The 27,816-nt window shown below is 41.1% G+C and overlaps 1 protein-coding gene and 1 long non-coding RNA gene across 2 annotated transcripts in view; one reads left to right on the forward strand and one right to left on the reverse strand.

Annotated features, from left to right (window-relative positions):
* The window catches only part of gfra2b (GDNF family receptor alpha 2b), a 380,025-nt gene that overhangs the window by 241,785 nt on the left and 110,424 nt on the right, over positions 1-27,816 (forward strand). The window lies entirely within an intron of this gene.
* Positions 24,089-27,450, reverse strand: LOC124873069. Its single transcript, XR_007039430.1, has 3 exons — positions 27,314-27,450; positions 24,384-24,462; positions 24,089-24,294 (listed from the first exon to the last, which is right to left on the reverse strand). It is a non-coding gene; the product is annotated as an uncharacterized LOC124873069 (long non-coding RNA).

Below are 27,816 nucleotides of genomic sequence, written 5' to 3' on the forward strand. Positions count from 1 at the left end.
AATATAATTTTGAATAAGAACCAAATCTTTCTGGATAAATGGGTCTTAATGGTGTTTACTTAGTTATGAAGTTTAGTTAAATAATATTTAGGGAAATATTATTTCCCAGATTGAAACTAACAACCTTTTTGGGTAAATGCTCTTTAGCTGTCTCAAAGTAGGCAAGCACGTGTTCTTAGCTGTTAGCGGTTGGGGCTAACAAAAGAAGCTTGGAGCTTCTCATCAGAATCAAACACATACCTTTAAAACACCACTAATAAAAAGGTTAAAATGCATAAGCGTGGACGGCCCGTTATAGCTGATCTTCTGTGTTTTAAAATCACCCTTTAAATAAAGTTTGTCTTAACTTTAAAAACACAAACACAGAACACATAAACTGAGCACATGCGCTGAGCAGCTAATCTGCTAGCACTAAGATAGCTGAGTTCTCAACACAACAAAACCAAATGTCATAAAACGAACATTGTTTAGATTATCGCTACCTGGATGTGCATGCAGGAATGCGTGCGATGCAGTCCCGGCCTCCTTTTCCAGGCCATGGGGGAAATCTGTTTCAATTAGGGCTGCTTCTGGAGGCTTCAGAAGAAAAGTCAAGTCAAGCTTGTCTCTTTACACCCTTTATATGAATGAAAGCCGGATACTCGAACAGCAAATCATTATTTAACTTTGTTGCATGTAATCGTAGTCCCTCCGTATCCAGTTTGAAGAGTTATGTCTATTTGTCAGCAAAGAGACATTAGTGCGCTGTGCCTCTCCTTCCAGTTCCGCTGGGGACCTGCATGGAAGAGGTCTGTTTGTTGGAATGTGAAGTTTTTATTCAAACAGTGACGTCACAGGAAGTCCGCTGTTATTCCCTTCTTGTTTCTGGCTGTGGTCGAAGTAGGTTAATGCGATTTGTTTGAAAGTTTCAGAAAAGTTCTTACTGGTCTTTAATGTTGTAACCCATGGTTGGGGTCCCAACACTTTGTATCAATAGCAACTTTCTAAAATATTTATTGAATATGTTGTCTGAAACCTGCACGTTTAAGCTAAAATGTTTAGTGTCTAATTTTATTCTATGTGTAGGTCACGGCCTTGTTTTATGATTTTAATAGTATTCTTATTGTTGCTATATTGCTTTTTAAGTTTTATATTGTTGTAATGATTAGCTGCCAGATTTACTCTTGTGTCTCTCCCTTTCTGCCAAGTCTTTATTGTAAATAAGAATCTCTTCTTAATAGCTTACCTGGTTAAATGAAGGTTAAATAAATAAAATACTAAGTAAAAAATTGCTTCTAGTGCAGATTATTTAACTTTTTCCCCCATTCTGTGCAAGACGTGCAAGATTGTGCCAGTGTTTGAGGCTTGCTGTCTGACTCTCCTCCTGTTTTGTCCTTGTCTGATGTCTGCTTTTACCTCTTTTACAAGTGTCAACTCTGATTGTGTACGATTGCCAAACTTTGCTGGATATTGGAGCCTCTACTGGAAATGTGATATCGAGGAATTATACTAGAAACAAAACCTCGACCCTGTTGTTGGGCATTTCAGCTCACCTGTGTTGTGTTTGGACTTCTTTTCATCAGACGTGAGCCCCCTGCCGTGGTAAACGCAGCGGTCGGTTAGTAAGACTAAAGGCTGCTTTAGGGCACTGTTTCCTGGCCTCCTTCAAAACGTGCGGGCTGGTGCCTCGCCTTTCCTTCTTATTACGTGTATTGGATCCTGTGGATGCCTACCTCATGCCTGTCGGTGGTGGCCAAGATGTAGTGTTCCAGCCCTGTGGTCCTTGTACTCCTCGGCCCTGTAGATGCAGGGTGAATCTTCGCAGCCTGTGGCCTCTTTGCCGGGAGTCCCGAACGGCAGCTGATGGTGTAGACCCACCGGTCTCTGCCAGGATTGGATTGATAAATGCTAAGTCGCTGGCAAGTAAAATCTTCGTCATTTAGGATTTCTTTTCCTCTCAAGGCTTAGATTTCTTATTCATAACGGAATCATGGACAAGTGGTTTGGGTGAGTCCAGCATTTTTTATGAACTTCTACCGCTGAACTGCTGCTACTTTAATTCTCCAAGGATGTCAGGTCGAGGAGAAGGAATAGTGACTGTTTTTAAAGGTTGTTTTAGTTGTAAACAATTGCTACTGCCTCGTTTAGTAGCTTTGAGCTTAGCCTCTTTGAAGTTGGCAGCTCTCACACTGGGCCGTGTGCGGTGGTCTATCGGCCCCCAAAGTACAACAAAAACTTTATAAATTATTTTTCAGATTTTTGTTTTTTTTGCCGGATATCATGCCAAAGTATGACCGAGTTCTCATTGTTGGTGATTTCAATATTCATATCTGTTGTACTACTTCACCTATGGCTTAGTCATTTCTTAATGTTATTGACTCTTTTAATGTTGCGCAGTTTGTGACTGGTGCAACGCATGAGCATGGACACACTCTTGATTTGGTTTTATCTCATGGTCTACAGTTTTTTAATTTAGTGATTAGTGACCCATTATTCTCAGACCATATGCCAAAATTTAAATAAAGCTGTCCTGTACCAAAGCAAAACCTCACACTGCATCTTGGCTCTGTCGTGTTCTTAACCCTTCTACTGCTGGTCAGTTCTCTCTTGTTTTTAATCAGAACTGTATCATCCCTGAGACTGTGGGAAATAAAACTGAGGAACTCAGCAACTGGCTTTATTCTACCAGTAAGGCAGCTCTAGATTCAGTGGCACCACTAAAAATTAGACTTTCGAAATCCAAGCATGAGCCCTGGTTAAATGATGACACCTGGGCTGCCAGGAGAGACTGTTGCAGAGCTGAACGCAAATGGAAAATGAACAAATTACGGGTGTCACTCCAAATATTGAAGGAATGCTGGCGCCGTTATCAAAAGATTGTAAGAGACGGCAAAAGAAAACACCTGTCAAATCTGATTGTATCAAACAGTCACAATCCTTCTGTTTTATTTAAAACTATTGACTCTTTTCTAAATGCTCCACATAGTGGTTGTATGGAGACTGTATGTGGAAGCTTTTTACACTTTTTTGTTGAGAAAGTCACTTCTATAAGGGCCCAGATCATTCCCTCTGTTTATGACCCTTCAGTTCTTGTGCCTTGTTCTGCTGTTTTCCACAGCTTTGAATGTTTGACCTTGCAATCTTTGCAGGAGGTGGTTAGTCGCTTAAGGCCAACCAGTTCTCCGTATGATGCTATTCCACCTAGATTATTCAACAATGTTTTTCTTACTATAGGTCCTTCAGTCCTTGCCCTTGTAAATAGCAGCTTGTCTTCAGGTGTTGTTCCTGAGAATTTGAAACATGCAGTGTTCCAATTCAATAATCTTCACCTAATAAAACATGCAAAGTTCTACACAAAAGGGTAAAATATCTAACTAAACAAAATAAAACAAAACAGCAGTGGTGTATATGGAATCAAACCGGCAGATATGGCAAAGGTGATAATATGACAAAGGAATATGGTGTTGAACGGAGTTTTGGGAAGCAGCCTGCCAGAAAGTGTAGCTTAATTACAGTGGGCCATAAAACCTCCCCCACCGCTGGGGATGTTACAGAACACAAATTGTTATAAAACATTTGGCGGCAACTCATAAAACATGAAGTTGAAGACAAAGAAAATGGTTGATTTTCACCATAAGGTTATTATAGCGGTCCAGTTTCACAGCGCACCTGCTCTCAGGTGTTCACACGGTGAAAGCACAATCTTGCGAGACTCGGCGGCCTCAGAAAACAACAGTAATCACGTTTCAAAAGAACAATGGCATGCACATACAATTCAGAACACATTAGACTATAAGTGGCGATTCTACATCGCACTAAATCTCCTCTACCCTGCCCAAGCTATTCCTAATAAAGAAATAAAAATAAAAGGTGGCTTTTACTTGTCGTTGTCTCCTCTGAGCAGAGGGAGAGAGGGGGGGTGAAGAGTTCCACTCGTCCGCGGATACTCAACAAAGCAGTCCGTTTTCTTCCTTGGTGGCCTCCATGGCAGAAAGGTAGAAAAATTATGACGGACCCTCACTAGTCGACGGGTACAAAACAAGGAGGGAAAGTTGCGTCTCCTTGAAACTCCGTGGTTTTTTTGGTTATGTGTTAAACACACGTCTTTGATCGGCACAGTGAAATTTCTGGCCTTCTTATTCCAGAAACCTCTTTCATTAATTTTTTGTTGGCCAACGAAGGAGAATAAATGAAAAATCCACTTGGGACCTCTTCTTCTCCAGAGAGATGCTTCAGTTGCGTGGTAACCGTGTTGAGGTCCCCAGCTGAAGGCAAGGATTAAAGCGTTCGCCTTCCTATATTACCTTCTGTGACGTCAGACCTGGGACGGCCCCATCATATCAGCCGCAGTGGCCGCTGGGTTTTGTAGGACAGACTATCCTGCGGTACAAAATGGCCGATGACGTTGAAAAGGCATAGTGGCGTCCAGCAACGTGCAAATGGTCCAATATTCAGCAAACAAGTGGTCCAACATAGCTTTGGATTGGTTTAAATCTTATTTAGCCAAGCATACTTTTTGTGTATGTCTTGATGGCCATATCTCCTCCTCTGCTCCACTGTCGTGTGGTGTCCCACCGGGCTCGGTTCTAGGCCCTCTCCTTTTCTTATTGTACCTTCTTCCTCGTGTCTCTTTTCTTAGGAAATATGGAATTGCTTTTCATTGCTATGCGGATGACACAAGATTTATGTACCGCTAAAGAACGCAGACTCCACCTCTCTTCAGTCTCGGTTTTTATGTCTGGAAAATGTGAAAGCCTGGATGGCACTAAACTTCTTAAAACTTAATGAAGATAAGACAGAAGTAATGTTTTTTGGCAGATCCAGTGAAGATTCCTTGACCGATGTTGGCTCCTTGGCCAAGTATGTCAAGCCGGTCATTACAAATTTAGGGGTCAAGATGAATGCTGGTCTTAAGCTTGAAGCTCACATTAGAGCTGTTGTAAAAATCCAGCTTTTTTGACTGAAGGCAGCTAGCCAAAGTAAAACCCATTCTTTCTAGAAAGCACTTTGAAACTGTAATTAATGCATTTGTGACCACACAGCTAGACTACTGTAATGCATTTTATATTGGAGTTGGTGATTTGTGCATTTCCCTGCTTCAGAAGGTACAAAATGCTGCTGCACGTCTTTTATCAGGTACACGGAAATTTGACCGTATTTCCCCTGTTTTAGCTTCTTTACACTGGTTGCCAGTAAATTTTAAGATTCATTTTAAAATCCTTTTATTTGCTTTTAGAACTCTTAATGGCCTTGCCCATCCCTATCTGTCTGAGCTGTTACATCTTTACACACCCTTCCGTTCCCTCAGGTCAGCTGACCAGTTGTTTGCTGAGGGTGCCAAAGACAAAGCGCAAGCTCAGACGGTACCGTGCTTTTTCTATAGCAGCTCCAAAGCTATGGAATGACCTTCCTTTGGGCATAAGACAGGCCTCTTCACTTGCAGTTTTAAATCCCTTCTTAAGACCCATCTCTTTTCTTTGGCTTTTGGCACAGTAATTTTTCCATCCACACATGTAAATGTATGACAGACATGTCACTGAAGGAAGGCTATTATAAGCCCCTTACACACTTTGTGTGTTTGTGTTTACCCTGGAGTTAAATTGATGAATGCATTGTTCATTTTTGTCAAAACTGGGTGAGTTTAATCCTCATGTAGTTTCTGCAAACTGTCTCACAATCCAATTGGCATTCATTGCCTGGTCCAAAGATACTTCATCATGTTTCACAGTTGAGCCCACAATCTTCAGACTGGAAACTAGTCCCTAATGAGAACATTATTATTCACTTAATCTGAGTGTGATTTGAGTAATTGTCAGCTTCCCTTGCTTGCACATAAACGCTCACGCATGAGTGAGGGCATCACATGTAATAGTATAGCACTGAAATGACAGAGACTACCCAACAGATTTTAAATCTCATGCAACTAGTTTAAATGTTTGGAGAAGAACATTGGGGTATTTTCAGAAGTTCTGATTGACATTTCAATTGTGGATCAGTCTTCAGCAGTGCTGGTCAATCTGCTAAAATATTGCTCCGCTGACTTTTTCTGTTTGCTTTAATTATTGGTCAGCTTCAGACTCAGTTGATCCATTTTATGTCTGTATGCCATTCCAGTCTGATTCTTTTACGTCTGCTTCAGTTTGAATTGGTTGTCTCTTTCTGTCTGGTGTCTTTGGCTCCTTTAAGTTTAGGGCTGTCACAGTCTGAGTTTGCAGGTTGGTTATCTGGAGGCTCTGGTAATCGGCTCTGACCACTTTGGTTCTGTTGGTCTATTCTAGTAATCCCAATTATCTTTTAGTAGGAAGAATTGCCTCATTTTATAGCTGGTTTAATCAACATTTCTTGGTCTTTTGCTTTGGTGATGATGCACAGGTAGCAAAACCCACACTTTGCGTCATTGCAGACATTTTCCACGGGTTGCACTGATGCACCTTTCTTTTTTATCTCAGTGCAGGAATATAAACCATAAATTCAGCCCAATTTTTTATAATTTCCATACAGACAGCCATGCGAATGAGATAGAATTCACTATTTAAATTTATTCTTGAGAGGTCTGTTTGCTTATTTCTTTTGGAGTTTAGAAAAGGGATTTACATAAAGAACAGAGACAGAAACATGGTGCATGTACACAAAACTTTCCACACAATAGTTTATATATATCAATAATGAACAGCCTGTGAAAATGGCAAACACACATTTCTAAACTTGGCGCCTATGGCAACACCTAGAGGGCATGCTGGGAAAGCATTTATGGTGTTAAAACAATTATTGTACACACCAGAGAAAGGCAGTAAACAATTAATCCATCTACATGTTGGCAGTTACATGAGAGCATTAAAGCATGTAAACAGTGGTGCAGGAAAAACCTTGAACAGTAATGGTGTTAATATAGCATTATCCTTCCATCCATTTTCTACTGTATACCCACTCACACAGGGCTGCTGGGGGTGGAGTCTATCTCCAGGAGTCAATGGGTGAGAAGCGGGCAGACTCTGGCCAAGTTGCTGGCCATCACATTGCAAAACACACAGGCACACATGCACGCAAATACCAACTAGTCTGCATGTCTGCACTTATGCCTGTCAGACTGTATATCTCTGCAGAGCTGCAGCCTAAAGTGAACAAAAACTCTGCCATATATGTTTAAATATTGTTGTGCCACATGTTAAGTAAACATCTGTTAAGTAAATACATGCAACACCTCTCTGACCTTTGTCATTCCATGTTCATTTCACCCACTCTCAGGATAAGTTGATTTGTTTTTAAACAGACTAGCCCTGTCTTTCTCCCAGCCTCAGTTAACTGGACAAACCGATTCAGCTGTACCCTATTTTATTCTTCACCTTTTTTCTCATCTCAATTAAACATGCAGAATCTAACATGCAAGAACAAAAAAAACACAAAAGTGACTTGGAGCAGCAGATAGGTATGAATTAAAGTGATACGGACACAAAGAAATGACAGAGACAGGATGGTGAAACACAAAACTAGGACAGGCGTTAGATTAAGTTCAGCAGATGCACAGTTATTGGCTCTGACAGTTTCTTGTGCATTAACATATGGGCGATGCAGTGGATCCTGCGGGACACGCATCCTGGAAATGCAGATAATCTTCCAAACTACTGTGTGAATCAGCTTTTATTTCCTGAAGGAGTTTGAGTTCAGGAGATGTTTCTGTACATCTGTTCCATTTATTTGTTTTCTCAAGGACTTTACACAAAAATAAAGCAAATTTCAGCGGGCTAAGTTGTTTCTATACCCTCATCACACTGAAAACAGTACACTTGAAATTTAAACATGATATTACATTTAACGAGAGCTTTTGCTAATGTGAGCTTTGCTCAAATCCTGCCAAAAACTGTGAAGCTTGATTTTTTATTTTATATCGAATGCTCAGGATGGGATAAACACTGTTCGCGACAGTGTATACAGTGCTCCAGGAGTATGGAACTGGGGGCCCTTTACTAGGGGCCATCCAGTCTCTGTACAAGCGGAACAGGAGTTTGGTTCGCATTGCCGGCACTAAGTCGGACCTGTTCGCGGTGCATGTTGGACTCTGGCAGGGCTGCCCTTTGTCACCGGTCCTGTTCATAACTTTTATGGACAGGATTTCTAGGCACAGCCAAGGGCCGGAGGGGACTGGTTTGGCGACCAGAGGATTTTGTCTCTTCTTTTTGCAGATGACGTGGTCCTGCTGGCCCCCTCTAGCCAAGACCTACAGCATGCGCTGGGCGGTTCGCAGCCGAGTGTGAGGCGGCTGGGATGAGGATCAGCTCCTCCAACTCCGAGGCCATGGTTCTCGACTGGAAAAGCATGGCTTGTCCTCTTCAGGTTGGAGGGGAGTTCCTGCCTCAAGTGGGGGAGTTTAAGTATCTCAGAGTCTTGTTCACAAGTGAGGGAGGAATCGAACGGGAGATTGACTGACGGATCGGTGTGGCTGCCGCTGTAATAGGGGCCGAAAAGCGAAGCTCTCAATTTACCGGAGCAGAGCCGGTACTCCTCCACATCGAGAGGAGCCAGTTGAGGTGGCTCCAGCATCTATACCGGATGCCTCCTAAACGCCTTCCTCGGGAGGTGTTCCAGACACGTCCCACCGGGAGGAGGCCCAGGGGACGGCCCAGGACATGCTGGAGGGACTATGTCTCTTGGCTGGCCTGGGAACGTCTTGGGCTCCCCCCGGAGGAGCTGGAGGAAGAGGGACATCTTAGCGTCTCTGCTGAGTCTGCTGCCCCCGCGACCAGCAGAAGACGATGAGTATGAGTACCCTGAGCATTCAGTGGGAGAGGGGTCAACACTGCGATTATTTCCATACTACTACCCTTTACTAGTAGCATCAAGATTGCGCCGACGATGGCAGCCTCGGAGCTTCGCTCTCTCTTTGTTTTTGTATTTTGTGTGTTTTTATGTTTTTCGAGCCACAGTTCTGTGGTGTCGGGCAATAATCCTGTGGTGTCATTCAGTAGAGAGGAACTTCTCAACATCAGAGAGTCCTCTCTTGGGTTTTTTTCACCATCTTTCATTGATCCGAGGTTCACTGAGCTCCTGGCGAGTGGAGCTGCGGCTCTAAATGGGGTTTTGCGCCGAAAACGGCGGAGGGGAAAGCATGCTGGCGCGCTGGTAAAGCTCCGCAAAAGAGGACTTTGCACACCACTGCCTTCAATCCACCTGGCAAATGTCCGCTCTCTCAACAACAAGATGGACGAGCTGCTTCTTCTCACCGGTAAAAACACGGATCTCCGCGGATCAGCGGCTCTCTGCTTCACCGAGACATGGCTGAGTGAAAACATCCCGGACCGCGCACTGCTGATGCCGGACTTCCAGCTGCTCAGAGCGGATCGCAGCGCGGAGCTATCGGGGAAGAGGCGAGGTGGCGGAATCTGCTTTTATATAAATGAAAGTTGGTGCAGAGACGTAAAAGTGCTGGGAAAAACATGTAGCCCGGATCTGGAGTCATTTTCCATAATCTGTAAGCCGTTTTATTCACCGAGAGAGTTTTCCTCGTTTATAATAATTGGCTCATATTTTCCACTGCATGGCTGCACTTCTGCCACGGAAAAACATCTTGCTGAGATGATTACAGACCTGGAAAAAAAATACACGGACTCTTTCATCATAATACTGGGAGATTTTAACAGCGCAAACCTCTCCAATGAACTCCCCAAATACAGACAGCATATTAAGTGTCCCACCAGAGACAAAAACACACTGGACCATTGTTACACAGCTTTAAAGGACTCATATCATGCTGTTACCAGGGCTGCTCTGGGTTTTTCAGATCATTATCTAATCCATCTCATCCCAACCTACAGACAGAGACTAAGAGCTTCCAAACCCAAGGTTCACACTGTTAAGAAGTGGACTGAGGAATCAAAGCAGATGCTACAGGCCTGCTTTGAATCCACAGACTGGACTGTTTTTGAAACCTCAGCCACTGACTTAAACCAACTAACTGATATGGTGACATCATACATCAGTTTCTGTGAGGACATGTGTGTGCAGACCAAGATCTTCTGCACCTTTGGGAACAATAAGCCATGGTTTACTCCACACCTCAGGAATCTGCACAGAGAAAAGGAAGAAGCTCACAGCAGTGGATATTGGGCGCGGTACAGGCAGACCAGGAACAGACTAACAAAGAAGATAAAAGCAGCCAAGAGAAGCTATAGTGAGAAGCTTAAGAACAGCCTTTCTACTGGTGACACTTCAGCTGTATGGACTGGTCTGAGAAACCTGACTGCCAACAAGAGCCCCTCCACCCATCCTGAACAGAGTCGTCTCCTGGCCAACCGTCTGAATGGCTTCTACTGCAGACATAACAAGAAGCCATTCACACCTCAAATCATCCCCTCTACATCCCATTCAGGAACAAATTCCTCCCATAAAGCAACCAACCCCCCACCATCAGATCCTCTGCCTGCACTAAAGATCTCCGAGGAAGAGGTAAACAGGCTCTTTCAGCGCATGAAAACAAAGAAAGCTGGAGGACCTGATAACGTCTCCTCATCATGTCTGAAAGCCTGCGCACATCAACTCGCTCCGATCTTCACAAGGATCTTCAAGAAGTCACTGGAGAAATGTGAGGTCCCCTCCTGCCTCAAACGATCCACCATCATCCCAGTTCCCAAGAAACCCACCATCGTAGGATTAAATGACTACAGGCCTGTAGCCCTGACGTCTGTGGTCATGAAATCCTTTGAGCAGCTGGTGTTGAAGCACCTGAAAGACATCACAGGCCCCCTGCTGGACCCCCTGCAATTTGCTTACCGAGCAAACAGGTCGGCAGATGATGCTGTTAACTTAGGTCTACACTTCATCCTGCAACAACTCGACCACCCAGGGACGTACGCCAGGATCCTGTTTGTAGACTTCAGCTCGGCCTTCAACACCATCATACCAGACATCCTCCACCAGAAGCTCACACAGCTCAACGTCCCAGCCTCCACCTGTTAGTGGATCAACAGCTTCCTGACGGACCGACAGCAGCAGGTGAGACTGGGGAGCATTTTCTCCCGATCCAGATGAATAAGTACTGGTGCCCCCCAGGGGTGTGTTCTATCCCTACTCCTCTTCTCTCTGTACACAAATGACTGCGCCTCATCGGACTCGTCCGTGAAACTCCTTAAGTTTGCAGACGACACCACTGTCATTGGACTGATCCAGGACGGTGATGAGTCTGCATACAGACAGCAGATGGATCGGCTGGTACACTGGTGCGGTCAGAACTACCTTGAACTGAACCCACTCCAGACTGTGGAAACGGTGGTGGACTTTCGGAGAACACCACCCCCATACACCCCCCTCACCATCCTCAACAACACTGTATCGGCCGTGGACCACTTCAAGTTCTTAGGAACCACCATCTCTGAGGACCTGAGATGGTCTTCACACATAGACACTGTTCGAAAGAAGGCCCAGCAGAGACTGTACTTCTTGAGGCAACTCAAGAAGTTCAACCTTCCACAGGAGCTGTTGGTCATCTTCTACACTGCCATCATTCAGTCTGTCCTGTCTTCATCCATCTCAGTGTGGTTTGGCTCATCCACCAAACAGGACAGGTCCAGACTGCAACGAATAATCAGGACTGCAGAGAGAATAATCAGAGCTGACCTTCCCTCCATCCAGGACTTATACAGGTCAAGGGTCAAGAAAACAGCTGCCAAAATCTCTGCAGACCCCACACACCCTGCACATAAACTGTTTAGAGTTTTACCTTCAGCCCGCTGCTACAGAGCACTGTTTACTAAAACCAGCCGCCACAGAGACAGTTTCTTCCCCCAGGCTGTTTCTCTGATGAACATTCAATAGAGTAGGAGAACAACAGCATACAGATGTTGCAAATGCAACTTTTTATTATATATGTGTATATTGTAAATTGTAAATTTGTATATTCTGTAATACAAAAACAGAACAAAAGAGCAAAGTGTACCGGAGTCAAATTCCTTGTTTGTATGTACGAACTTGGCAATAAAGCTGATTCTGATTCTGATTTATATCTGCTTCATGGTTAACAGGATAAATTGTTGTCTCCCAGGCTGGAGTTTTAAATCCCACCTAAAATGTGTCAATAGTCCTTTTTCCAACAGAAGTAATTTGTGTGATTTTTGTTTACACTGTTTTGAAAGGCAGCAGATGAGTTATTTAAATCGGCCTAATGACGTATGGAGATGGCAAAGATAAGTGCACTATGCCTCCAGTCCAGCAGATGGCGGTAGTAAGCAACCAAAGGCCGCCCAGGCAATGCACTACTAAGAAGCCCATATCTTTTTTTCATACTTTATTAAGAACATCAGAATATGACACTCATCAAGTCGACAAAAAGAGCACAGAAAGAAATGCAAAGACAAGCCCCCCGCCCCAAAAAAGATAAAATTTGAGTATATCATAAACACAAGATGCCAGGGGTTTCAAAACATGAAATCACTCAAAATTCAAGAATATCAAAATGTTTAAAAATATTAAATATTTTAAAGGCTTAATTTTCTTGCTATCTGTTGTTGATAAAATGTAATGCTTTATTGTATATACTAAAGTAATTCAGTGAAATTTGGCTTACGTTTGGAGAACTTGTATTTATGAATATAGAATTTGGACAGTACAACTAGCAGGTTAACAACATAAATGTGAGAATTGAGTTTACTGTCAATATCTGTATAACCAAACAGGACATTCTTACAGCACAAGGAAAAATAAGGGTAAACATGAAATAAAACGTGAACGTTTGCTCCAAAGATGTATGATAAACACGCAATACCAGAATAAATGAACCATTGTTTACCTATTGGCTTCACAAAAATATCTGCCTTGTTGGGGGTTATGATTATTGATTGATTAATCTTGATCAATAATTATAATTAAAAATCATAATCTGACAAAATCAATTTCTTAACCAAAATCCTCATTTATGAATCGAGACCAGAGATGTTTCTGGTGTTGTAATTGCGGCTCAATGCCTTTGACAATTACAACCGTTAAATACTCCGTAATAATTAATAACTATTGCCGGAGATGTTACTGTTTAATCGACCGTTTCTGCCGAAACGTGTGGAACGTTAACCTTATTTTGACTGACGAATCACTTTCGCACACAATGAACACAAAACGCTCTCTCTTTATCTATGTGAATATTTATTAATCTTCACCTACTCAACATGCAAAATTCTACATAACAAGGGTAACACATCTAACTAAGCAAAAATAAAGAAAACAGCAGTGGGTGTTGAATCAACCAGTATTTATGGCACAATTGAGAATATGACAAAAGGGTGTGGGGGTGAGTCCTGACCTGTAAACTCTTAACCTGCTGGTTTGCGGTGTATAATAAAAAAAACGAATGGTTAAAACAGGTTTAGGCTTAAACCATTAGCTCTTCCGAATGATGATGGGTTTTAATATGACTCCTGTCTCTAAACTATCTAGATGGGAAAAGAGGGAGAAAAAGAATAAATGAATTGCAGTACTTAGGCTATAAGCCAGGTGTATTTGTGGAGGTTGCAAGGTGTCTGCTGTGGTGGACTTAGGATTTCTCTACTAAGTTCAGCAGAACTGGGCCAGTGGGTATCTGTGCCTCGGTGGAACTGTCTACAGATGAACCAACCTCCTTTAATAAGATTTTGCATGAAATCTCTGGCGATGTGTGTCCATTACATCATTCTTAATCCCTTTTGTGAGGTCTGCTGTGCATGCAGTGTTATGGAAAATTATCGTGCCAATTTACAGTTTAACACTGCGCTCTAGGAGGTAGTTATATTTTTAACTGTTTCTGTTGAAGAAAGTTGTTAGTAATTAGTGCATGTTAGTGTGAGTTCATGAAACATGCATTGATTTAACTGGTCCTACGCACTGGTCTCTCCTTTCCCGGACACGGAGACAAGCTCTGTTCTTGGGGAGGAGAGTTCGATGTAGGACTTCATCCGGTGCAGCAGCTGGGATGATGGTGTCAACCTTTTCTGACAAGCATCCAACCCACTTAATGAAGCTCGCTGTCTGATTCATACATGTATCTTCCAGGTGTATGGGTTTGCTTAAAATGGGCACACAGGTTTGACCGTTCAAACTGTGGCTTACCCAAGTCTATGCTTTAATGGGGGTAATCAAGCAAACACACAAAAAGGGGAAGAAGGAATACGGGAAAATAATTTTGAAATAACCCAAAACCAAATTCAAAATAAAATTTTAAAAATGGGAAAACGAAACTAAAACATTCAATGCTGTTCTTAGCTTCAAATAAGTGTTAGTGTTCTCTAATATGAATCACCTACCTTCCTGTTATACAACTAAGTTAGTTTTATGAGTCAGATCAAAACATGCTTCACACAATAAAACCCACCAAAACGCTTAAATTTGATCCAAAAGTGGTAATGAATGATCTGTAACTTCAACTTTAAACTTTAAGTTATGCCCTTTTGATCATAGGTGATGGAATTATCTGCCTCTGTTAATCAATTGAGTAATAAAAAAAAAATAATAATAAATCAAAGTAGGAAATGCAATTCGCACTAGTGACCACCAGATGGTACTGAGTGCAGGTCTGCGGTTTGGGAAATCCAGCTGCAATCTGTAATCTATTAAATGGCCACCAGATGTAGGTTTTGTTCTCTAACTGACTGGGAGAATGTTGGTCACAACTGTAATTATGCCCAGCGGACACTGGGGGCAGGTCTGCTGCTTATTAGCGCTGGTTTTTACAGCTGCAGCAGCAGGCTGGCGACTGGAAATTAACTTTAACTTTCCACAAGTTAAACCAACTTTCACCTTGCATCCACAACAAACACCTCTGAAAGATAATATTATCCTCTGCAGCAGAACTGAGCACAACCTAGTCAAAATATCCCCTAATTCACAAACGTTCTGTGCGCAACTCAAAAGTCTCACAATACACGTCTAGTTAACGGAGATCACAACTGTTCATTCTGTGCAATAGTGATTTGATGTCTGTCTTTTTAAGGCCCGTCAATGGGACGCCATATGTTGGGGGTTATGATTATTGATTGATTAATCTTGATCAATAATTATAATCACAAATCATAATCTGACAAAATCAATTTCTTAACCAAAATCCTCATTTATGAATCGAGACCAGAGATGTTTCTGGTGTTGTAATTGCGGCTCAACGCCTTTGACAATTACAACCATTAAATACTCCGTAATAATGAATAACTATTGCCGGAGATGTCACTGTTTAATCAACCGTTTCTGCCGAAACTTGTGGAATGTTAACCTTATTTTGACTGACGAATCACTTTCGCACACAATGAACACAAAATTGGCCTTTGAATATTATAAAATCCTCTAAATAGTGATATTTTTTTTAATCTGTGAAGTAAATTTTTTTTGTGTTACAGACTCTGCATTCAGCATTTTTGTCTTTAGAAATTATTATGTAAAATTAATCTTCACCTACTCAACATGCAAAGTTCTACATAACAAGGGTAACACATCTAACTAAGCAAAAATAAAGAAAACAGCAGTGGGTGTTGAATCAACCAGTATTTAGGGTGGGTGGTTGGAGCGCAGCTCCGACTGTACTCAGTGATGTCCTGATCATAAAACTTCCCCCCAACTCCTGAGCACAAAGGATTCTAACTTTTGGCGGCAAGCTAGCACAGTGAGGTTGAAGACAAAGGAAAATGGTAAAATTCACCACCAGGTTATTTTAACAGTCCAGTCTTGGGTTGCGTTGACTCTCAGATGGTGAAAACACAAGCATCTAGGAACGCGGCGGCTCCAGATATCAACATAACCCATCAAAGTTTCAATAAGCAAGGTTACATGCATATACCATTCAGAACACATGAGATCCTTACCAGCGATTCTGATCGCTCTACACCTCTGACCCTGCCCAGGCCTTCTAATAAAGAAATAAAAGATTAAATAATAGATGGGTTTTACTTGGTGAAGCTTCCTTCTGGGTCAGCAAGTCTTCTTGACGAAAAGGAAAAAATAGGATCTGACCATCAGCAGTCGACTAGGGGTGAAACACGGTGGCGGTTCGTTTCCTCGAACTCCGTGTTTTTAGTTACGTGTTAAACTCACGTCTTCGATCGGCAAAGTGAAATTTCTGGCCTTCCTAGTCCAGAAACCTCAGTTATGAATTGTTTGTTGGCCAACGAGAGAGAGAAATAAATGAAGACTCCACGTGGGATCTCTCCTTCTCCAGAGGACGTGGTAACCGTGTCAAGATTCCCAGCTGAAAGAGAGTTTTGAAAATGTCCGCCTTCCTATATAGCGTCTTGTGACGTCAGACTTGGGACGCCCCGTCATATCAGTCGTGATGCTTGACGGGATATGGAGGAGCGGACTGTCCTGGATACAAAATGGCCGAAAGCATCAGGAGGCCTGGTGGCGTCCAGCAATGTGCAAATGGTCCAATATTCAGCAAACAAGTGGTCCAACAGCCTCTTAAGAAAGTTGTTAGATGGATAGAACCTACTACGCAGTTTTCAGGTCATCAAGTCAACACTTCTTCTATTCTTAAATTGTATTTAATTTTTCATGATACTTTTTTAACTTAAAAAAGTAAGAGAAAGTTTGCTGTCGTTTCTCTAACGACTGTTTTCTAGTTCTCACAAATGCCCTTCTGTCCTATTCCAGTATACATTATCCAGCCTTTCTAGTGATTAATTTAGCCATATTTTATCCTCTTCTGTTTGAGACTCTGGAGAAAGCTGTGAGTAAGAGAAACCTGTATCTAGCCATTTGTTTACAGAACAAGATGGAGAACGTGTTGTGAATTGGCACTATATAAATAAACTAAATTGAATTCAACGCACAGCTGGCTTTATTTCTTTGTTCCCTTTAAAAGACTATTAGCTAATAAATTATTTTCTGTCTCAACTGACAAAAATAGTAGATGATGAGCACATCATACAGTTGATGTTATACAGTTATACAATTGATCAATTCCTTCTATTATTCATTAAATGTGCACTGGATCCATTAGCAGGAAAAGTTTAAACAATTATTTTACATTTAAGTTTTACCAACCTGCATCAGGCCAGAATTGTTGCTTTAAAACTGCACAGTTCATTTATAATAACTACTAAACATTAACACATGTATATTACGCTTGGTTTTGTCATCAGGTAAACTAATTTCAGATATCTACAGCACAAACAGAAACAAAATGTTTTTGGTAAATATTTTGTTTATAAGAATTACAAAAACACGAAAGACAGATAATCATTCAGCAAGTGCAATTTTGGGCCCAGTTATGGATGGAGTACGACATCTGAATTACACAAACAAAAAGACTGTAAAACTCTGAATCCCAGAAATAAAGTCCTTTAGGACAGCCCTAGAAAGGAGGCTTCATCGCTGGACACTCCATAATGTCATAGAGACACAAACAAAACACAGTTCCCACCAACTGATCTTTCTCCACCTAAGCAGCTATTCTACAGATGCAGATGGGAGAAGAGGTGCATGAAAGTCCAACTTGCTGGTAGACAGACATCATCACGTCTGTCCGTTTATTTGCTATTCATTCACCATCTTGTGAGAGTCTTTAATTGTTCCTCTCTGTCATTTAAATTATCCATTACTCCTTGTGATGGCTAGTTAACAACATTATCATTATTAACAACGTTATCAAAAAATTATTGATTTCTAATTGAGCAAATAATACTTCCTTAAATTTTCTTTTACGAAAATATTGCTGGCTGTTTAAAACATCAAGAATCACTTGTCCAGTTGGTAACGGATTTCTAATTTGGCAAAATATTCTTTAAGATAAAATTGTATTAAAAAAAATATTTATTTACCATTTGCATTGTTTGAACACATGACAATATTTGTTCTTGATTAGTGTTAAAATGAACTTGAACTCCCTTCCAAATTCCTCAAAATAAACCTTGCTTCTGTTGGACCACTTATTTGCTGAATATTGGACCATTTGCACGTTGCTGGACGCCACTATGCCTTTCCAACGTCATCGGCCATCTTGTACCGCAGGATAGTCTGTCCTACAAAACCCAGCGGCCACTGGGTCTGATGTGACGGGGCCGTCCCAGGTCTGACATCACAGGAGGTAATATAGGAAGGCGAACGTTTGAAAGAAGCGCTTTCACGTTGGATACCGGACCAACACCTGAAGCATCTCTCTCTGGAGAAGAAGAGGTCCCATGTGGATTCTTCATTTATTCTCCTTCGTTGGCCAATGAAAAATTCATGAAAGAGGTTTCTGGAATGAGAAGGCGAGAAATTTAACTTTGCCGATCGAAGACGTGAGTTTAACACGTAACCAAAAACCACGGACTTTCAAGGAGACCCAACTTTCCCTCCTTGCTTGGTTCTAGTCAAATGCTGATTGTCAGATCATATTTTTCCTTTTCGCCAAGGAGGCCAAAGGACGGAGATTGACCACTTTCTTGGAGTTCAACTGCGGATGCGCAAGTGCTCTTCAACCTTTTTTTTTTTCTCACTCGCCGCCCCAGAAGGAAGACTTCAACAAGTAAAATCCACCTTTTATTTTTATTTTTTTATTAGGAATAGCTTGGGCAGGATAGAGGAGATTTAGTGCAATGTAGAATCGCCACTTATAGTCTAATGTGTTCTGAATTGTATGTGCATGCCATTGTTCTTTTGAAACATGATTACTGTTGTTGTCTGAGGCCGCCGAGTCCTGCAAGATTGTGCTTTTACTGTGCGAACACCTGAGAGCAGGTGTGCCGTGAAACTGGACTGCTATAATAACCCTATGGTGAAAATCAACCATTTTCTTTGTCTTAAACTTCATGTTTTACTGGTTTGCCGCCAAAAGGGTTTACGATCCTTTGTGTGAGCTGAGTTTTGACGGGATATGGAGGAGCGGGGGAATATTTATGACTGCCCGTGTCCTGCTGAGCTACACTTTGGGAGGGGCGCACCTAAAGCTTCGTTCAACCATATTCCCCTTTTATTTTGCCATAACTGCCATAACTGCTGGTTTGATCTCATACACACCCACTGCTGTTTTGTTTTATTTCGTTTAGTTAGATATTTTACCCTTTTGTGTAGAACTTTGCATGTTTGAGTAGGTGAAGATCATTGGATCAAAGAGCTGATTGTATCAGGTTGATTGGTTTAATAAATATTCACGTTGATGGTGTTTTGTGTTTATTTTGTGCAACTGTGATTTGTCAGTCAAAATAAGGTTAAAGTTCCACACGTTTCGGCAGAAATGGTTGATTAAACAGTGACATCTCTGGTAATAGTTATTAATTATTACTGAGTATTTAACGGTTGTAATTATCAAAGGCGTTGAGCCACAATTACAACACCAGAAGACATCTCTGGTTTCGATTCATAAATGAGGATTTTTGGTTAAGAAATACATTTTCTCAAATTATGATTTTTAATTATAATTATTGATAAATATTAATTAATCAATAATCATAATCCTTACACTTCAGAAACATAAATATCCACACGGCGATGTGATATTTCATCCTTTTTTATTGGTTCCCCTTTTTCCTTTATAGAAACTGTATATGGTTCATTAGCTTTCCTTATAACTTAATTTTGCTTGCTAGTTTTAGTTTTTATTCCTGATAATTGAGTCGTACCACGACATGGTAATTTCGCTCAAAACCATCAGCCTGATGGATCTTATATTCTGGAAGCAAGACTGTTAGTTAGCAAAAGAATTACAAGAGAATTAAATGTAATCATTCAAACTGTATTGGATCAGAAAAAGTATATGAACAGATTGTATGCATACAGTGACCTTTTTCACTCCACTGAACACAGTCAGCTCCTTCGAAGCCAAAAAGGATAAAGAGTAGAGTCCACACAATTCCCTTCTTCTAGCATATACTAGAGGGTTGGGCAAGAACTAATAAGAGTGCGGTCATACCGCACTACCCATTGTATTATACCATTTGTGTGTGTGTGTGTATATACATATACATTACAGACCAAAAGTTTGGACACACCTTCTCATTCAAAGAGTTGCCTTTATTTTCATGACTATGAATATTGTAGCTTCACACTGAAGGCATCAAAACTATGAATGAACACACGTGGAACTATATAATAAATAAAAAAGTGTGAAACAACTGAAAATATGTCTTATATTCTAGGTTCTTCAAAGTAACCACCTTTTGCTTTGATTACTGCTCCACACATTCTTGGCATTCTGTTTATGAGCTTCAAGAAGTAGTCACCTGAAATGGTTTTCACTTCACAGGTGTGCCCTGTCAGGTTTAATAAGTGGGATTTCAAGCCTTATAAATGGGGTTGGGACCATCAGTTATGTTGTGCAGGAGGTGGATATAGTACACAGCTGATAGTCCTACTGAATAGACTGTTAGAATTTGTATTATATCAAGAAAAAAGCAGCTAAGTAAAGAAAAACGAGTGGCCATCATTACTTTAAGAAATGAAGGTCAGTCAGTCCGAACAATTGGGAAAACATTGAAAGTGTCCCAAAGTGCAGTCGCAAAAACCATCAAGTGCTACAAAGAAACTGGCTCACATGAGGACCACCCCAGGAAAGGAAGACCAAGAGTCACCTCTGCTGCGGACGATAAGTTCATCCGAGTCACCAGCCTCAGAAATCGCAAGTTAACAGCAGCTCAGATTAGAGAACAGGTCAATGCCACACAGAGTTCTAGCAGCAGACACATCTCTAGAACAGCTGTTAAGAGAAGACTGTGTGAATCAGGCTTTCATGGTAAAATAGCCGCTAGGAAACCACTGCTGAGGACAGGCAACAAGCAGAAGAGACTTGTTTGGGCTAAAGAACACAAGGAATGGACATTAGACCAGTGGAAATCTGTGCTTTGGTCTGATGAGTCAAATCTTGAGATCTTTGGTTCCAACCACCGTGTCTTTGTGCGGCGCAGAAGAGGTGAACGGATGGACTCTACATGCCTGCTTCCCACCATGAAGCATGGAGGAGGAGGTGTGATGGTGTGGGGGTGCTTTGCTGGTGACACTGTTGGGGATTTATTCAAAATTGAAGGCATATTGAACCAGCATGGCTATCACAGCATCTTGCAGCGGCACGCTATTCCATCCGGTTTGCGTTTAGTGGGACCATCATTTATTTTTCAACAGGACAATGACCCCAAACACACCTCCAGGCTGTGTAAGGGCTATTTGACCAAGAAGGAGAGTGATGGGGTGCTGCGCCAGATGACCTGGCATCCACAGTCACCAGACCTGAGTGACGGGGTGCTGCGCCAGATGACCTGGCATCCACAGTCACCAGACCAGAACCCAATCGAGATGGTTTGGGTTGAGCTGGACCGCAGAGTGAAGGCAAAAGGGCCAACAAGAGCTAAGCAGGTCTGGGAACTCCTTTAAGACTATTGGAAAACCATTTCAGGTGACTACCTCTTGAAGCTCATCAACAGAATGCCAAGAGTATGCGGAGCAGTAATCAAAGCAACTTTGGCTACTTTGAAGAACCTAGAATATAAGACATATTTTCAGTTGTTTCACACTTTTTTGTTCAGTATATAATTCCACATGTGTTAATTCATAGTTTTGATGCCTTCAGTGTGAAGCTATAATATTCAGTCATGAAGATAAAATATCCTTTAATCCCCTTTAGTAGTCCATCACTCCCTGTGATGGCTGGTTAAAGACTAGTAAGAATCAAGTTTATTGATTTCTAATTCAGCAAATCCCTTTTTGAAATTTTTTTTAATTAAACTAATATATTATTTACCCTTCTGATTTGCATTGGGAACCGGTTGTTTAAACACATACAAATTGTTGTTCTTAATTAGTTTTAAAGCTAACTTGGCCAAGTGGGCACCAACTTGATAATTTTTACATAATTTACCAAGTTTGGTCAATACTTGCCTTTGACACATTTATAGTTATTCATAGCCAATCCAAAGCTCTTGTTGCATAACATACGGACTTATTTGAACAAAGGAGGATTTTATTTCAACCAGGCCCATATCATAAATGACAGATCGGGAGGAATCTTAAGCGGAATATAAAAGAATTTCCCAAAGATTAAAAACACAGCCTTATTTTACAGGCATCCAGACAGTACACACACAGTTTCCCACATCTGACTTTGTTACTTTGGGAGCGAGCGGTCTGATCTCTGAGCCAAAATTATTAAAACAGTACTCAGAAATATTGTCCCTTGAAACAATCTTCACGAGAGGGGACTTCATTCAAAGCGCACAAACAACATCTTCACAATTCCAGAAGTCTCCCTCCTGTTCAGTCTTTATGGGGCGGTTTTTATACAGATACAAAGCATTAGTGTGTATTGTATTGCATCCTGACCAATTGATATCATCATACTCATTTACCTAAACCTTCTTGGCACCTTCAACATTGCTTTTCTCTACTTTTCCGGGAATACACATTTAGCCAAAAATCTGGAAAACATCAGATTGGCGTACATGACATTTTATAATAACACTCTCATGACTTTATCAGGATGCAAACTCTCAGGTCAAATTGACCTGGCAGGACTTTTAGGGATATCAAAACTTTCCCAGCTGAAAGCTCTTATCATTCCTTACTCCTGTGGTCAACTGGACTGCTGACTTGATGTCACACTGACCTGGCAGAGTCACCAGATTTCCTGGCTGCCTGCAATAACAAGCTCATTTGTCTTTCCTCTCGCCAATAACTTTCCTCTAATGTAATCTGTTTCCAGATAGGCCTGTTTCCTTATGCACAGAAGAAAGAATTCACAGAATTCATCTTATAATGGTAAACACAATAATACTTTTATTCCTGGTGAGGTGTTCCAGGCACGTCCCACCGGGAGGAGGCCCAGAGGAAGACCCGGGACAAGCTGGAGTGACTATGTTTCTCAGCTGGCCTGGGAACACCTTGGGATTCCAAAGTCCTACTCTGCTGGCCCAAGTGGCTGGGGAGAGGGAAGTCTGGGTCTCTCTGCTTAGGCTGCTACCCCCGCGATCCGACCCTGGATAAGCGGAAGATGATGGATGGATGGATGGGTGTTGGACCAGGGACACATCTAAAAGTTACAGGACAGCGGCCCTCGAGGACTGGAGTTTGACACACCTGTCTTAACTGGTTTCAGAGAAGGAAAGAAAGTTAAACTGATAGAATGGCCCAGTCAATCACCTAACCTAAATGAAAATCTGTGGGAATAACTGAAGAACAGAGTACATAGATTGGACTCCCCAGAACCTTAAAGATTTGAAGACAGTTTGTGTGGAAGAATGGGTCAGGATCACAACTGAATAATACATGGGATTACTTTCTCCATGCAGGAGATGTTTTGAAGTTGTCCTTAAGAAGGGCTGTCCCACAATGTATATAATACATTTTGAATGTTTAACTTTTATTCCCAGTGACATTCAAATGTTTTTCCAATAACTTTATTAGTGATTTCATTGCTTTCATATCTTTGTATGTGTTGATTACTTGGGTCGTTTTTTACATCTGATGTGTTTATGTTAATGGACCCATCGGAGATATTTAAACTGAGAAATACACTGATTTGCTTAATACATTTATTCTGCTATAGTTCCATCAATCTTACCATCAACCCTCAGCCAGCTTCCCTGTCCAAGCTGAAGAAAAGTATGTCCATAGCATGATTCAGAGATCTGTTAAAATTATGTGTATATTTAGTTTTTAGCCACATCTTGCATTTTACACAAAGGCCATAAACTCCAGTTTTGGCCTCATCTGATCACAATACCTTTCACACATCAAACATTCATAAATTCTTCCAGTTTGTCATTGGCCTCTTGGCAGCTACTCGGATTGATGTCCATTTTGTCCATCCAGTCAGTTCAGGTGGTTGATGTCTTGGGAGATTTGTTATGCATTTGTGGTAATAAGAAAGTTTGAGATTTTTAAATTAGTATGAATACTTTTGGAAGGCATATAGACTTACAAGGTATGGACGAGCAAACCATAAAGTGTTTAGTGTTTTTTCTATCTCAAGGCTCATGTAGTGGCTTTTCTGTAAATCTGGACGGCCAGGGCAGTTTATCAGTGTACAATAAATGTCATTGGTCACTATTTAACAAATATCCAACCCTAAATATTTACCCTAAATTACTTTATGTTTTATACTTGATGCCCTTTTCTGTATGTCTTCCAATGATTCAATTTTTAAATAAATTCCACCTAATGTCTCATCAGCTAACACATAAAGCCCAGAGTGGGAAACAAATGAATGTAGATGTTTAATGTTCTATATCCAATATATGGTGTCCCATCAGTTGTAGTTTGACTGCAGCTTATTTATGGAGATCCTTTCGGTCATAGTTCTGCGGACGGACTTGATCCACATGCGGAAAACACTGCACTGGAGAACAGCTGGGGTATTAAAGGCTTATTTACAGGGAAACGGGTGAAGGAGGGAACATGGGACATCAACTGTAAGAGGGAAAAGGAACAGGTGAGTAGGTACGGAAATTTCTGATATAAATCTTTGTTTGTGTTTTAATCATAGCTGATCCACCAACCTTTGCTTAGCAACACAGCTGGCAGCATGCTGTGGGTCAGGGCACGCAAAGCACATCTCTGGCTTCCAGAATGCATTCTCTAACGCCATTTCAAAATTTGAAAATAGAAATAGAAATGGCTTGCGTTGAATGAGCTGCTCTTGACACAAAGATTTTGCAGCTGTAATAACTGCAGAAATATGCAGAACATAAATGCATAACGCAGGACCTCTGAGATCGTTCTGCTCAATTCTGTCCAATGGTGCAACCATCGTCACATGTATGGCTTAGTTTAGAAGTTATAGTTCACTTGCAAAATGTACAACGTAAAAGCAAGCAGCACCAAACAGAAAAAATTAGTCCCCTTTTGGTCCACATCACACAAGCAGACCAAAGAACTTTCCTGGTGTTCTTTAGGCACTGATTTCATAATTTTTCTTAGATCAGTGTTAGTCTTTTTGCCATTGGTTAGATGTTTTATTTATGTCTTAGGTTCAGCTTCCTTGTCATTCTCTACTCTTGCATCAGTATATAAGATCATTGGTTGGTTTTCATTGTTCTTTGCTGGTCAACGCCCATTACTGTCCGTGCTCCATGTCCTCTTCTCCTTGTGCAAGAGCTGCAAGTTTTCTGTTTCTTTTATCAAACCTCCACCATGCTCATACCAAATTCCTGCTCTCAACATACAAAACATGACAGTGACAGCTAAGCATGTCAAATCATGTTACACTGTCTTAAGATAATAATAAATTTCTTCATCTAGTATTAGTTATTACCTTGCTATCCTCTGATAACGTCAAAACTTTCTAATCAAAGTTAATAAATTAAGAAATACTGTGATATTTGCCCTGGATCTACATTAAGTTCAAAGCTGCTAACACATGTAAGGATTACGATTATTGATTAATTAATATTCATCAAGAATCATAATTTAAAATAATAATTTTAAAAATATAAATTTCTTAACCAAAAATCATCACTTACGAATAGAAATCAGAGACATCCTCTGTTGTTGTGATTATGGGCTCAAAACTCTTTAATAATTACAAATTATTAACCAAAACCACAAACTGTCACTGTTTATTCAACCGCTTCACTAAATGTGGGGAATGGCCTTGTGTAGCAAAAGTTCACCTGGGAGCTCTTGTCTCACCAGAAATGCGCCTCCTATGTGCTGTCCTGCGACAAGCGGGAAATGGCCCCGAAACTCTGCATCTCAGCCGGTTTATACTCCCAATGACGTCAGAGCTGCAACGTCTGTTGAGCTGCGTGCGTCCAAATGTGCGACCAAAATGGATGGCCCCAACACACATTACCGAAACTTAAAAACAGTCTCAACGAGCTGAGATTTGTCCTTGAACATCTACATAACTTTGTACTCTGCATTACAATTTAAGGGTTTTGGATTAACTTTACATGCAACAAATAGCAAGACACATTTCAAAGGCAGTGTTGTGAAAAACAAATATTACCTCTGAACTTCTGTGTTTTGGTTATGTTCTGACTGTAATGAGGAATCTGCTTTAAAGGTTCCTACAGGTTGGTATGAACCCCTTATAGGCTTTTGGTGGCTGAAAATGTTTGAGTCCTTCTTCCCACAGCAGGTTCTCCTCAGGTTCAAAGAGCATTACAGTTTCCCTTTATGGTCTGTTTTGACAGCACAAGTAATGCACTTGAATTGTCCCCCTAGAATTACAACGGATGTGGGCCCTGTTCTGATATTCTCATTTGTAGCTCCCTACATGAGGTTTAGCAATGCTTCTGCCTTTCCTGATCCCAGCCTTAGTGAGTTTCTGAGCAACGCTTACAGTGGGCTGGACCTGGTTCTGTCTTCACCATTATTTCCTCAATGACACTAAACCTTATTTTGGGCTGCTGTTCTCCAGTCCAAATAGCTCTTCAGTTTGAAATTGGGATTTACAGCACATATCATTGCCTGTATAAATTCCAGTTCTAGCTCTTAAATAGACCACTTTTAATCTGGTGTTCAAGGCCGCTAAAGCTCATTGTGTCTTTTGATGTTGACTCACCAACATGTCACTAAAGTCCTTTCTGAACCCACCAGAAGGCCAGTAGCTGTCGCTCACAAAATCTCGCAATGTGCTTAAGGAGTGCATTGCCAGTTTTTTGTTTAAGGTCTTTAGTATCTTTTCTGGTGGTTTTACAGTACTCAAACTCTGTGGTTGTTTCACAATCAGTCTGAGCATTTCCAGTCAGTCAGTCTATTTCCAACAAAACTCTGTGCTTCGACATCTTGCACCTAAAGTTGTACAACAGTCAACGCTTAGAAAAACATCAAAACAGGATGATGTTGTACTAGCTAAACAACCGTTACCGGTCGCTAATGTTAGCTCACTTAGTTGGCTTGCTGCTTTCGCATGTCCGATGTTACCATTTTGATTGCATTGAAAAACACGTCTGCCTTATAGTAATATCTATCGTGAACTCAGTGGAACTTTTAAATTGTTACACCACTCAAGCAACAATGGTATGGTGCAGAAATGAGTTCACCTTTATTACTTGGCAGCAAGACTGATAGAAAAACAACTTCAAAAACAATTTTAGACCGTAGAGACACAATCTTTCTTTTTGTCTGCTTCGCAGGTTTTGGCTAAAAACTGGACACAAACGTACTTCTTCTGCTACTTGACAAACAGTCATCTACCACTAACTCTGTCCCCTGCTGGCAAGTGTAATTAAACATACTCAAACAACAGAGCCAAAACTGTCTGTATATTACTGAATGACATGTAGATAAACATAACTATAAATGTAGAAATAAATTGTATTACAAAAAAACCCCAATATTTTCTTCAGGTGTTACATTGGTGAATTAGTGGACTCACTCACTGTCATAGTTCTATTTTTGTGGTGGACCAAAAGGCAGACAAGCACGGAGAAAAGCAGAGAGGTGGTCAAAAACTCCTTTAATTTAAAGTGAGTCCACTTACATGCAGGCGAGGTTCTGGATGACAGGATAATCCTGATTACACGGCATCTTCAAAACAGAACAGGATCCGCAGCAAGAACAAAATCCAAAGAGACATAACGACACCGCGTGGAACAAAGGATGAAGGCAAACTTAAATACAGACAAAGGTGGACAAGAAACAATAGGACAGGTAATCAGAGGAACAGGGAACAGGTGACACAAGGAGGCTGGGAGGCAGAGGGAGCAGGTGAAACAGATTAACCAATAAGGAGAAACACAGACCCAAGCAGAACAGGAGAAAAGATGACTAGAATAACAGTAAACAGTAACTAAAGCTAACCTGTTAAAGGAGGAATTGGAGAATAAAGATAAACAGAAGAAACAAAGCTAAGAGGGACAATGAATGTAAAGGGAACAGAAACTGAGTAATTAACAACTAAAAGAGGAAAACTAATGATGAGAGGAGAACAGACAGGGAGGCAAAAGGAAACCAGAATTGTCAGAACACAAAGTGATGAACAAG

Source organism: Girardinichthys multiradiatus, chromosome 8, assembly GCF_021462225.1.
Source record: "Girardinichthys multiradiatus isolate DD_20200921_A chromosome 8, DD_fGirMul_XY1, whole genome shotgun sequence".
Taxonomy (NCBI): domain Eukaryota; kingdom Metazoa; phylum Chordata; class Actinopteri; order Cyprinodontiformes; family Goodeidae; genus Girardinichthys; species Girardinichthys multiradiatus.